Genomic DNA, 12,350 nt, shown 5'->3' with positions numbered 1-12,350 from the left:
TCATTACAAGGTCCACCCACAGTGAGACTTGGTAAGGAGAAAAATGACCCAAAGAAATAATGGAAGGCCATTGATGGAATGCGCAATTAATGTTCCAAACATTAAGGCCATGTTTGGTTCCAGAAATTACTAAAAAAAGAAAAAAAAATGGTAAAGAAAATAATTTTCTTATATTTACTTTCATTATAAAAAATAAGAAAGAAAATTAAATATAATTAAAATTAATTAAAAATATATATATATATATATATATATATATTTTAAGTTATTTAATCTTTATATAGAAAAAGAAAAATAGGTGAAATAAATTTAAAATAGTATATAAAAATAATTTATTATTTTTATTTTCCTTTACTTTTTTTTTTTCTACTTTTTCTCTTCTTTTTTTTCATTCTATTGTATTTTTCTTTAAACTTTTCGGAACCAAACATAACTTAAGGGTATATTTGGTTGTGGGAAAATGAAAGGAAAAGAAAATGTAAAGGAAAATAATTGTTTAGTTGGCAGTCACATAGAGCAAAATGTCACAATCATTTATTTTTTATTTTCATTCCATTAATTTCGAGATGATACCTGTGGGCTGCTTAATATCATTGTCTAGTTAGCAGTGACATAGAGCAAAATGCAAAAGCTTCTTCTACTTTTACCATTGACCATTGACCATATTTACTAAATTTAAACATGCAGACTTCGGATTTCTTCTATATGTAAGAGGCAAAACAACTTTACTCGCTAAGGCTTTGAGAAGTTCTTTATAATAATAATAATAATAATAATAATAGATGGAGACTCCAATTTAAGGGTCTCCAACGGGCCGGGCCGGGCCGGGCCGCCTGGCCCGAAGGAGTAAGGCCCATGGCGGGCCACTGAGCCCGTTGACTGGTCAACGGGCCGGGCCGGGGTAAAAATTAAAATAATTTTTAGTTTTGAAGGGAAGGGGATTCGAACCCCTTCCCTTATGGAACCATAAGGGAGCTAGCCACCAACTGAACTAACCATCTTTTGTGTAACTATTTTACATTAGTTATATATATATTAGAAATGTTGCATGATTTTTGAAAAAAAATAAAAGTGAGTTGGCTGTTCAACGGTCACATGACCGTTGAACATGCCACTCATAATTCAGTTTCAAATATATGACCGTTGAACGGTCTTGAAATTTAAAAAATAAAATAAAATTAAATCCTAATGTTTAAATCCCTATAAATATTAAATACCCTCAATTTTTTTCTATTCTCTCAACTCTTAAGCTCTCTCCCATTCCACAATATTTCCGACTATTGCATTTTGTCTCAAATGATTCAATATTATTGGTGGTGAAAAACAAGCATTGGTGGTTCAAAGAGTTCAAATTTGAAGGAATTTCTGCTTCGGTTCTCCAATTTAGTAACATACTTCACCTTTACTTTTATTTATTTGTTACATTTAAATTTTACATTTATTATTTTTAGCATAATATTTTATCAATAATTATAATTATGGCAAATGGTTCTTGTTCTTCATCTAATGCATGTGATAGAAAAAATTTACTTCAAATATATGGAATTTTTTTGATATAATAGAAATAAATTTAGAAAATAATAAAAAAGAAATAAAAGCAAAATGTAAAATTTGTAACAAACAGTAGTGGTGGCTCAAATGCAGGTACAAGTCATTTAAAAAGGCATCATGAAAATTGTAAAACTAAAAATAATATAGATATTAGAAATTATATGCAATTAGGTAAAGATGAAAGTGGAAATTTAAAAACATTTTCTTATGATGAATCTTATTGTCGTGAAGAAATGATTGGTTATATAATAAGAGCAGAACAACCTTTCAATTTCATGGAAACTCATGATTTTACGGGAACAATGCAACGAGCTGTTAATCCTCAGAAGATGCTTTTAGTGCAGGTGGAAGAGTAGTTAGTGATAAACGATGCAGCTTAGGGCCGGATTCTATTGAAGCAAATATATGTGTGAAAGACTGGGCAATAGCAGATAAAAGGATATTTGATTCTATTCAAGAAGAAAATATGCTTGTCGATATGGAAAAACTAAAATCATCAAGATCTTCATGGATTTGCGATAGTTCGCCATCACCGCCAAGAGATAATGATTAAAATATTTTACTAAATGTATGTCATATTTTTATTTTTATTTTTGTGATTGAAAAGTACAAATGATTGATAAATAAGTAAGTGCCAACCTAGTTGGGATGTATTTATTTTGTAGTGATGTAAACTTTTCCCACATTTTCAAATGTAATGTATATATTCAATGAATAAAATAGTTAGCAATGAATATTTTTATTAATGTAGCATTTTCTATTTCTTGAATATATATATTTTTTTTATATATATTTTTTTTGAAGTGGCGGGCCCATGGGCGGGCCAGCCTGCCGAGCCGGGCAGGGCCTAAATTGGGGCCCATGGCTCGGCCCATCCAGAAATGGGCTCAGGTCGGGCCGCGGGCTTTTTGGAGACCCTTAGACTCCATGTCCCTTAAAATTATTAATTTGATGATAAAATGAAATGATAATTTATTTTTGAAGTTCACTATAAATAAATAAAATAAAGAACTAATATTTTAAATTACACATTCAATCTCGTAATAGTCAATATGTTATATTTGCTTAATTTTATTTTTAATTTAAACATATATAATAAATATCTAAAACTTTAAAAAATATTATAAGGCATTTGAGATTGAGGTCATAATTAAATAAAGAAAATATATTTAAATTAATCAATAGTATAATAAATGATTGGATTTTTCATCCACTTAATTAATAATAACTATAATGATGATGATAACAATAATAATGATGATGATGATTATTATTATTACCTTTTCGCTTCTATCCATTTTTTCCCTAATTTTTAATCAAAAGAATAGTAGTAATAATATCTCTTATATTTGTTTTTTGCTCATTTTAAATCTATCATATGTGTGAATCTTTCTTTTCTTTAACTTAATAATTTTTGTTCCTCTCATATTTGCAGTTGGGTCAATCTTGATATTACAACTCATGGGTAAGGCTTCCAAATCTCAATAAGTAGATCATTGCACACATCTTATAGCTCTTTTCGCCTTGCACTTTTGGAATCCTTTCATTCAAGATTAGACACTACAATCAAGTTTTGTAAACATTTGGTTGTACAAAATGAATAATAAATTGAAATTCCAAATTTGTGAAATTCAAAATTTTCTTTCAAGTAAAATTGTTTTTTTTTTTAAATTTGTGATGCATTTAATTTCAAATTATTCCCAAATTTGTTACAAGGAAATTGAAAAATAGAGTTGGAATTAGGCATCTCATTCCATTCCTTAATTTTGTGCAACCAAACAAATTTTCTCCATTGATCATTCCATCCTTTATATATACCATGCTGTCACCCAAAAGAAAAAGAGTCACATGACCATGTTTGAGTGGAAATCCAAAATACAAGTGATTAGATAAGTGAAATGGCCTTTTTAAAACTAATTCTATTTGTTGGATTTGATGATTGAATGTAGATAGATGATTATAAATCTTCCTATGATGTTTTTCATATTTTTAACATGATTTATAGGCATGATCATCATTGCGAGGGCCGTACCTGGTGTGTTGTGTCTGCTTGTCTATTTAATTTACAAGTTTCGACGAAGACACTTATCATTGGATGATGGTATTGAAGAATTCTTACATAGCCATAAAAATCTTCAACCAATCAAATACTCATATTCAAAAATAAAAAAGATGACTCATAATTTTAAGAATAAATTGGGTGAAGAAGGTTTCGGCTCCGTGTACAAAGGAAAACTCTGAAGTGGTCGCATTGTAGCTGTAAAAATGTTAGTTATGTCAGAAGCTAATGGACAAGATTTCATCAATGAAATTACTACAATTGGAAGAATTCATCATGTTAATGTGGTGAGACTTGAAGGATTTTGTATACAAGGATCAAAATGGGCTCTCGTATATGACTTCATGCCGAATGGGTCTCTTGATAAGTTTGTTTTTCTTGACCAAGGAAATAACATTCCTTTGAATTGGGAAAGATTATACAAAATTGCACTTGGAATGGCAAGTGGGATTGAATACTTACATCAAGGATGTGATATGAAAATTCTCCATTTTGATATCAAGCCACACAACATTCTTCTTAATGAAGATTTTACACCAAAAGTTTCAGATTTTGGCCTTGCAAAATTACATTCAACAGATGAAAGTATTGTGTCTCTCACTGCTGTTAGAGGAACATTGGGATATATAGCTCCGGAGTTGTTCTATAAAAATATTGGAGGAGTTTCATATAAAGTTGATATTTATAGTTTAGAATGCTATTGTTAGAAATTGTGGGGAGAAGGAAGAATGTGAATGCATTTGCAGAGCACTCAAGTCAAATATACTTTCCATCATGGATTTATGATCGATATGATCAAGGAGGGGACATGGAAATGGGAGATGCCACCGAGGATGAAAAGAAATTTGTAAGAAAAATGGTGATAGTTGTACTATGGTGTATATAGATGAAGCCTATCAATCGTCCTTCGAAGCAAAACATTGGAAATGTTGGAAGGGGATGTTGAACTCTTGCAAATGCCTCCTAAGCCTACTCTATACTCTATGGAAATGCCAGTTGAGGATCACTTGAGCGATCCATTTAGGTTGCCAATTTCCACGTGTCATTCCTTTGAATTGGGAAAGATTATACAAAATTGCACTTGGAGTGACAAGTGGGATTGAATACTTACATCAAGGATGTGATATGAAAATTCTCCATTTTGATATCAAGCCACACAACATTCTTCTTAATGAAGATTTTACACCAAAAGTTTCAGATTTTGGCCTTGCAAAATTACATTCAACAGATGAAAGTATTGTGTCTTTCACTGCTGTTAGAGGAACATTGGGATATATAGCTCCAGAGTTGTTTTATAAAAATATTGGAGGAGTTTCATATAAAGCTGATATTTATAGTTTTGGAATGCTATTGTTAGAAATTGTGGGGAGAAGAAAGAATGTGAATGCATTTGCAAAGCACTCAAGTCAAATATACTTTCTGTAGACCCTCAATTTTGTCCCTTTAGCACATGTCTTTAAAATTCATTTTCAATGCTCCACAATAGTTCCTTGGTGGCCCATGGCTACTCATACCACTTACCTTTTTCTGAGTCACCTCGGAGATTTTGGTTGAGGGATTATTTGATCCCTTATTGTGACCCTTGGCAGCCCTAACTTAGACTTAGGCTTTTCTTGTTTTTTTAGGATAGCTTTTAGATACACTTGGCCCATTAGGCACTACCCTAGGCCCACTTAGTCTCACCTTAGGCCCGTTTAGGCACACTAGGCCTACGAAGACTTTTATTTTATTTTATTTTATTTTATTTATTTATTTATTTATTTTGTTTTTAGTTTTAATTTTATGATTATCATTCACTTTTTATTGGTTATCTTCCTCTTTATATTATTTTCCTTAACTTATTTATTTATTTATTATTTTTACCATTTTTTAATTTATTTACTTATTTATCTATTCATGCAATTATTTAACTTCAAAAATTTCATGTTTTTGCAAGGAAACTTACCATTGGAGTTTAAGGAAGGCGGGACTCTCCTTGGAAGGTTTTGGAGGGGAATTTGAAATTGGGAAGATTGCTTTTGATTGGAGGATTTAAAAAAAGAAGAGAAGAAGAAAGGAAAGAGGAGAATTTTCCTTTTTGGAAACAAATTTAGGTCTTGAGGGGTGATATATATAGGTGAGAAAAGGAAAAGAAAGGGGAGATTTTTTCTTGGGGGCAGAGCACACGGAATTTTGGAAAAAAGCAAGGGACTTCGGACGGAGATCGGGCTATCATTTAATCATCAAGAGAGGATTTTCTCTTTCACTTCAAAGGTTAGTTTTCTATACAGTACTTTTATTTAGCCTAGATTTTTTTTTGGAAATTTTAGTTTTTGATTAATTCTTTGTGTTAAAGTTTGTATTTTTAATCCCAATTAATTTGATTTCAATTCGTTTTTTAGTTTAAATGTATTTTGTTGATCTTAATTCTTTAGTTTAAATAATCATATCGAATAAAGTTTGTATTTTTAATCCCAATTAGTTTGATTTTAATTTGTTTTTTAGTTTAAATGTATTTTGTTGATCTTAATTCTTGACTTTAAATAATCACGTTAAATAAAGTTTATGTTTTTAATCTCAATTAGTTTGATTCCAATTCGTTTTTAGTTTAAATACATTTTATTGATCTTAATTCTTAAGTTTAAATAATCATATCGAATAAAGTTTGTATTTTTAATCCCAATTAGTTTGATTTTAACTTGTTTTTTAGTTTAAATGTATTTTGTTGATTTTAATTCTTAAGTTTAAATAATTGTATTGAATAAAGTTTGTATTTTTAATCCCAATTAGTTTGATTTCAATTCATTTTTAATTTAAAGGCATTAGTTGATCTTAATTCTTTGTTTTAAATAATCACGTTAAATAAAGCTTGTATTTTTAATCCCAATTAATTTGATTTCAATTCGTTTTTTTAGTTTAAATATATTTTGTTGATCTTAATTCTTGACTTTTAATAATCACGTTAAATAAAGTTTGTGTTTTTAATCTCAATTAGTTTGATTTCAATTCGTTTTTAGTTTAAATACATTTTGTTGATCTTAATTCTTAAGTTTAAATAATCATATCGAATAAATTTTGTATTTTTTAATCCCAATTAATTTGATTTTAATTTGTTTTTAGTTTAAATGTATTTTGTTGATTTTAATTCTTTACTTTAAATAATCACGTTAAATAAAGTTTGTGTTTTTAATCTCAATTAGTTTGATTTCAATTCGTTTTTAGTTTAAATGCATTAGTTGATCTTAATTCTTAAGTTTAAATAATTATGTTAGATAAAGTTCATGTTTTTAATCCCAAAATAGTTTATTTTTAATTTATTTGTTAGTTTAAATATGTATGTGATTTTAATTTATTAGTTTAAATAATCATGTTAGATAAAGTTTATATTTTTTTAATTCTAAATTAGTTCAGTTTTAACCTATCTTTTAGTTTAAGTATATTTGTGATTTTAATTCATTAGTTTAAATAATCTTGTTAGAAAAAGTTCATATTTGAAATTCCGATGTAGTTTAGCTTTTATTTATTTTTAATTTGGATGTGTTTGTAATTGTAATTTAGTAGTTTAATTAATCTTATTAAATAAAGTTCATGTTTTTAATTACAATTTAATTTAGTTTTAATTTGTTCTTCACTTGTATGTGTTTGTGATTTGAATACATTAGTTTAATTAATCCCGTTAGATAAAGTTTAATCTTGATTTAATTTATTTTTTTTAGTCTAGAGGCATTTATGTGTTTAGTTAATCTTATGTTAATTATGGATTGTTATTCTCAATTTATGCGCTTCTTGAATCCTTGTTGCTAATTCTTGATGGATATTTCATTAGCTTATTTGATCTAAATATTAATAATTTATTGCTTTGATAGTTTCCTTTTTGTTCAAAGGCCATTGGAAAATCATGAAGATTGGCCTCTACCATCACCATTATCATTTTTGTTAATTACTAAAAAAATTTTACTTTGAGGTTTCATTTTTGTTTTGTTGGGTATTTTATTTCTTATATTTTATTTTTTTCCAAATTAATTCCTTTTATTTTAAAATAAAATACTTTTCTCAAAAAAATCATTTTAAAAATCTATTTCAAAAAAACTCATTTAGAGTCCTCAGGATCAAAATCTCTTTTTTTTTATTATTTAAAAATAATATGCAACCATATCTTGTTCGGTTTGCATCCTTCTCGGTTTTCAACAAAAATTTTGGTTTTGAACAAAAACACGAATCAAAACTTGTGGTCCCAAATAATGGGATGATTCTGGGCTAAACTCGTGTATATCAATTGGGGAATTGGTGAAACCCCTACATAAGAAAATCTTTTCAAAAATTATTTTTGTTGCCATTTTTGTCACTTGTTGAAATTATGTCTATCTTTTTTAGGAATTGTATATAAGATGTGTGTGATAATTAATGTTTTCATATACTTTGATAATTTTTGTTATGCTAATTAGATAACAAGCATGCTAGGGTTTCTTTATTTTATTATTATCTAATCCCTCATGTCTTATGGGAGCGCATTGTAAGTTATTTATGCTATCCAGGTACGCCCCCCCTATCGCCTACTTTCTAAATTTTGTAAACAATCGTGTCACTGTGAAGTATGCATATGTTTGATAATCCTTAGGTGCTTAGATGTATGTTTGATTCACTATGATTAAATATATGTTGTGTGTTATACTTCTATACTAACTCTGATGTTTTATGATAGCGCTTGAGAGGTAGTCCAGGTATGCATTTTTAACTCTCCTTAATTATGATTTGATTTTGTTTGATATGTTATGTTTTTTTTGGAATCACCTAGCCTACTTAGGTATCCGAGATCAACCATTTAATTGCCACGCTTCCCTTAACTTAGTCAATAGAGACCTCTTTAGGGCTTAGAGGGGTGCTACCTCCTAGAGGTACCTTCCCAATAAGTAACCTGATCCCTGGACCAAGACTTGGGTTTTCAAAGACACGCTTTTCCAAAAATTATGGAGTCATTTTTTTAGGGTTTTATTTCTTGTTTTATTTTCCCTTCAAAAATAAAAATAAAATAAGTGACGACTCCAATTTTTTTTCAAAAATCAATTTTTCACTAATAAATAAAAAAAGTGAGTCTCGCCGATCGAGTGGGGACGCACGTGAAAAATGCGGGTCCACACTTTCCATCATGGATTTATGATCGATATGATCAAGGAGAGGACATGGAAATAGGACAGGCCACTAAGGATGAAAAAAAGTATGTGAGGAAAATGGTGATAGTTGCACTATGGTGTATACAAATGAAGCCTGTAGATCATCCTTCAATGAGCAAAGCATTGGAGATGCTTGAAGGAGAGGTTGAAATCTTGAAAATGCCTCCTAAGCCATTTCTATGGTCTATTGAGAATCACGAGCAATCCATGGTAGTGGTACCAATTTCATCATCCAATTCCATGGGTACAATCACCTTAAATGGAAGGTACTGCTACACCATCTAGTTGCATATTATGTAATCCAATAATAATGTGTGATAGTCTTAGGTATAAGGTTTTTATAAGATTGGTCTATGTAATAAGACAAAGTTTCATCCTTGAACCATAGCTTGGCTCCTTATGAGTGAGTATGTGTATAGGTAATAAAATATCATTTCGAATGTTTGAGTTGTCTTCTTTGAAGCTCTTAAAATTATCAAATAGATTTCCCTATTTTGTTATGCATTTGTTATCTACAATAATCTAGGCTTTCAAAGATCAATAATGTCAATTACAACATTTCTATTATAACTAATTCCAAATAGTTTCTATTAGAGAAGTATCTTTGGGCCTCTACAAAGGTTACAATAACATTCTTCGACATTGAATTGCGTCATTCCATGTACATTTATTTAGATTAATGGATGCTCTGGTTTCTCTATTCTTAGATTTCTACTCCTTGTCGAAGACTTTGATCTTACTCTTCTCAGTTTAAATCATGCTTGCAAATTAAAAGTTGTATTTTGATAAAGAGAAAATTAACAAAGAACAATTTAAGAGTTCAAACCTTCCTTTGGTATATGTCTACTATCATAATTCATTATAAGTATAAAATTGTAGGAGCAGATGAATATTTAAAATTTTAAAATGGTCTCCAAGTATTGTACTCTTTCAATAATTTCTACGGTCCATTATACATTTGGTCAATTGTGATACTTTATTGATTGAATATGACTTTTCAAATATGAACTTTAAAGAAGGAAGTTACGAAGTAGGTGCTTCTAGGGAATTTTAAAATAAAAAAATTAAATTAAAAAAAACTATAAATGAAAATTTACTTGAATTTTTTTAGAAAAAATTACTTATATATTATTTAAATTGGTAGAATTATGGTCTGTGAGATCGATATCCTACCAAGCCATGTGAGTGACTAATTTGATCTGAACTAACCCAAGAACGGAGCATCTCTCTCTCTGTGTCTGAAAGTTGATGATGTTGAAGGAGGCAAAACTTGTGGGAGTAGGCCTTATTACTCTAGTTCTCTATGCCTGCTTCCTTTTAGTTTGTGTTGCTAAGGATCACAAGTACCAGATATGCATCCCCTCTTCCTGCGGGGATATTTGGAACATTTCCTACCCTTTTGGATTACAAGGCGATGCCCCCAGTTGCGGTTAACCTGAGTATGAATTTATTTGTGAAAACAATCGTACGGTGGGAAATACTATGTTGCAGATATCAATTACCAGAATTATAGCATTCGGGTAGTGGATCTCCAGTCCTCTTCATTCCATTGGTGCATATTACAGGATGAATGGATTTCGATCTCATTTGCCTTATGCATGGAAAACTTTTTATCAGGGTTCGGGTTCTGGACCGATATTCTATACAATACTTTCGATGAACTGTGAGCAGTCAATCAGCGACCACAACTACATTCCCATTATTCCATGCAACACGACAGGCTATTCCTCTTCCTCATCACCAACATACTCTTATGCAATAGTCGGAGAATACGTGTCCGTGGTAGATATGCCGTATTCCTGCACCATCAGCACATACATGGTTATTCAGCCGTTGAAGGCACTTCCAGAGTCCATCAATCTTTCCATGTCAGATTTGCAAGATTATCTGCTTCTGGGGCTTCAGCTTTCATTTTTGCCTCACTTCTGCAGCAGCCAATGCAAAATGAAAGGGGCAAATTTGCAACTATACAGCTATGGATGAGAATACCTTTCAATGCTACAACTCAAGCAACATGTACAAAAAATGTGAGTAGGATACATGATGACCTGCTTTTATCTTCCTTGAATGAGTCTTCAATATTTCTATCCCTAATTTCACTGGTTTGGTTTAATCTTTCAGCGCTTTGGAAGTTTATAACAATTAATCTATTGCTGCCCTTTAAGAGTAAGGCTTCAAACTACAATTTTTTTTTTTAAAAAGTTAAATCTTTATTTTATTATTTCCTAACTTTTACAAATTGGACTTCCATTGTTAACAGAAGGGTTACTTTCTCCCTACACATTAACATTACGAGGTAAGGTTGCTACTTGCAATCATCAATTTCTGAAAAGAACAAGATAAATGATTTATTTAGAGTTCTTTCATCTTAATTAATCCCTCCCATTCTTGCTTCTCATAAAAATATTATTTGGTCTGTCAAGGGCATTCTTCCTTGTGACTAACATGGCTTGGATGGTTTCATATAGGACTTCAAAAAGAATATTATAATTGTCCGGAATGCTACTATTGCTGCAAATGCTTGAAGGTTGGTAAGTCTTTCTTCACTCAAGTGTCTCCTACTTTACTGTTATTTGTGTCCCTCACTTATACTGGCCCACTTTTTAATTTGCTGCATTTCTTCCTTATTTTCTATGAAGTAATATTAAAAAGAGTTGATATGAAAATTCTTGGAATTCTTGCATTCAAAGGATGTTCAGTGATCTCTAAATTGCATTTGTTTTGTTTAACCGTACAAATTAAATTGAGTGTGAATTCAATTTTAAAATTTGTAAATTCAATTAATTCTGCTCCCAAATTGTTTTTATATATTGACTAGGGTGAACTTAATTTAAGTGTAATTAAACTCCACTAACATCTAAAGAAGTCAAAATAATTGAATTGAAATTGGGATCTTCTTATCCAAGGCCTCAGTCCTATGCATTCAACAATATATTATTTTTTTCTGCCACTCAACCCATTAGTAATTCCATCAAATTGCTCCCCAAGCAACAATACGCTGTAAAAGCTTGGTGAAAAATCCGTTTTAGGTGCATTAAGTGATTGTTAAAGTAGCTACTTCACTTGCCCCTCTAACAACACTACCACATGTTTTACTTGGTACGAAGGTAGAATGGTTTTTCCTGCCATTTGTATTTGATGGATTTAACTTTATTTGTGATATCTTGTTTCTTTTTTGAAAATATATATTGCTTTGACAATTGATTTGTGTTTAGTTATAGGAAGAACTCTACTCGGGATATTGTGTCTATTTGCCTATTTGGTTTACAAGTTCCATAGGAGACATCTATCATTAGATGATAGTATTGAAGATTTCCTACGAAGTCACAAAAATCTCCAACCTATCAAATACTCATATTCAGATATAAAGAAGATGACTCATAACTTTGTGAATAAATTAGACCAAGGAGGCTTTGGCTCTATATATAAAGGAAAACTTCGAAGCGGTCACATTGTAGCTATAAAGGCTTTTGATTATGTCAAAAGCTAATGGACATGATTTCATCAATGAAGTTGCTACAATAGGAAGGATTCATCATGTTAATGTAGTGAGACTTATTGGATTTTGCGTACAAGGATCAAAATGGGCA

The 12,350-nt window shown here is 30.4% G+C and overlaps 1 pseudogene; it reads left to right on the top strand.

The window, feature by feature from the left end:
- Positions 1-3,558: 3,558 nt before the first annotated feature.
- LOC132255332 (rust resistance kinase Lr10-like) lies at positions 3,559-10,743 on the top strand (annotated as a pseudogene).
- Positions 10,744-12,350: the final 1,607 nt, after the last annotated feature.

The sequence above is a fragment of the Vitis vinifera genome, chromosome 16, assembly GCF_030704535.1.
Source record: "Vitis vinifera cultivar Pinot Noir 40024 chromosome 16, ASM3070453v1".
Taxonomy (NCBI): domain Eukaryota; kingdom Viridiplantae; phylum Streptophyta; class Magnoliopsida; order Vitales; family Vitaceae; genus Vitis; species Vitis vinifera.
This window is presented reverse-complemented; position numbering and strand designations above follow the sequence as displayed.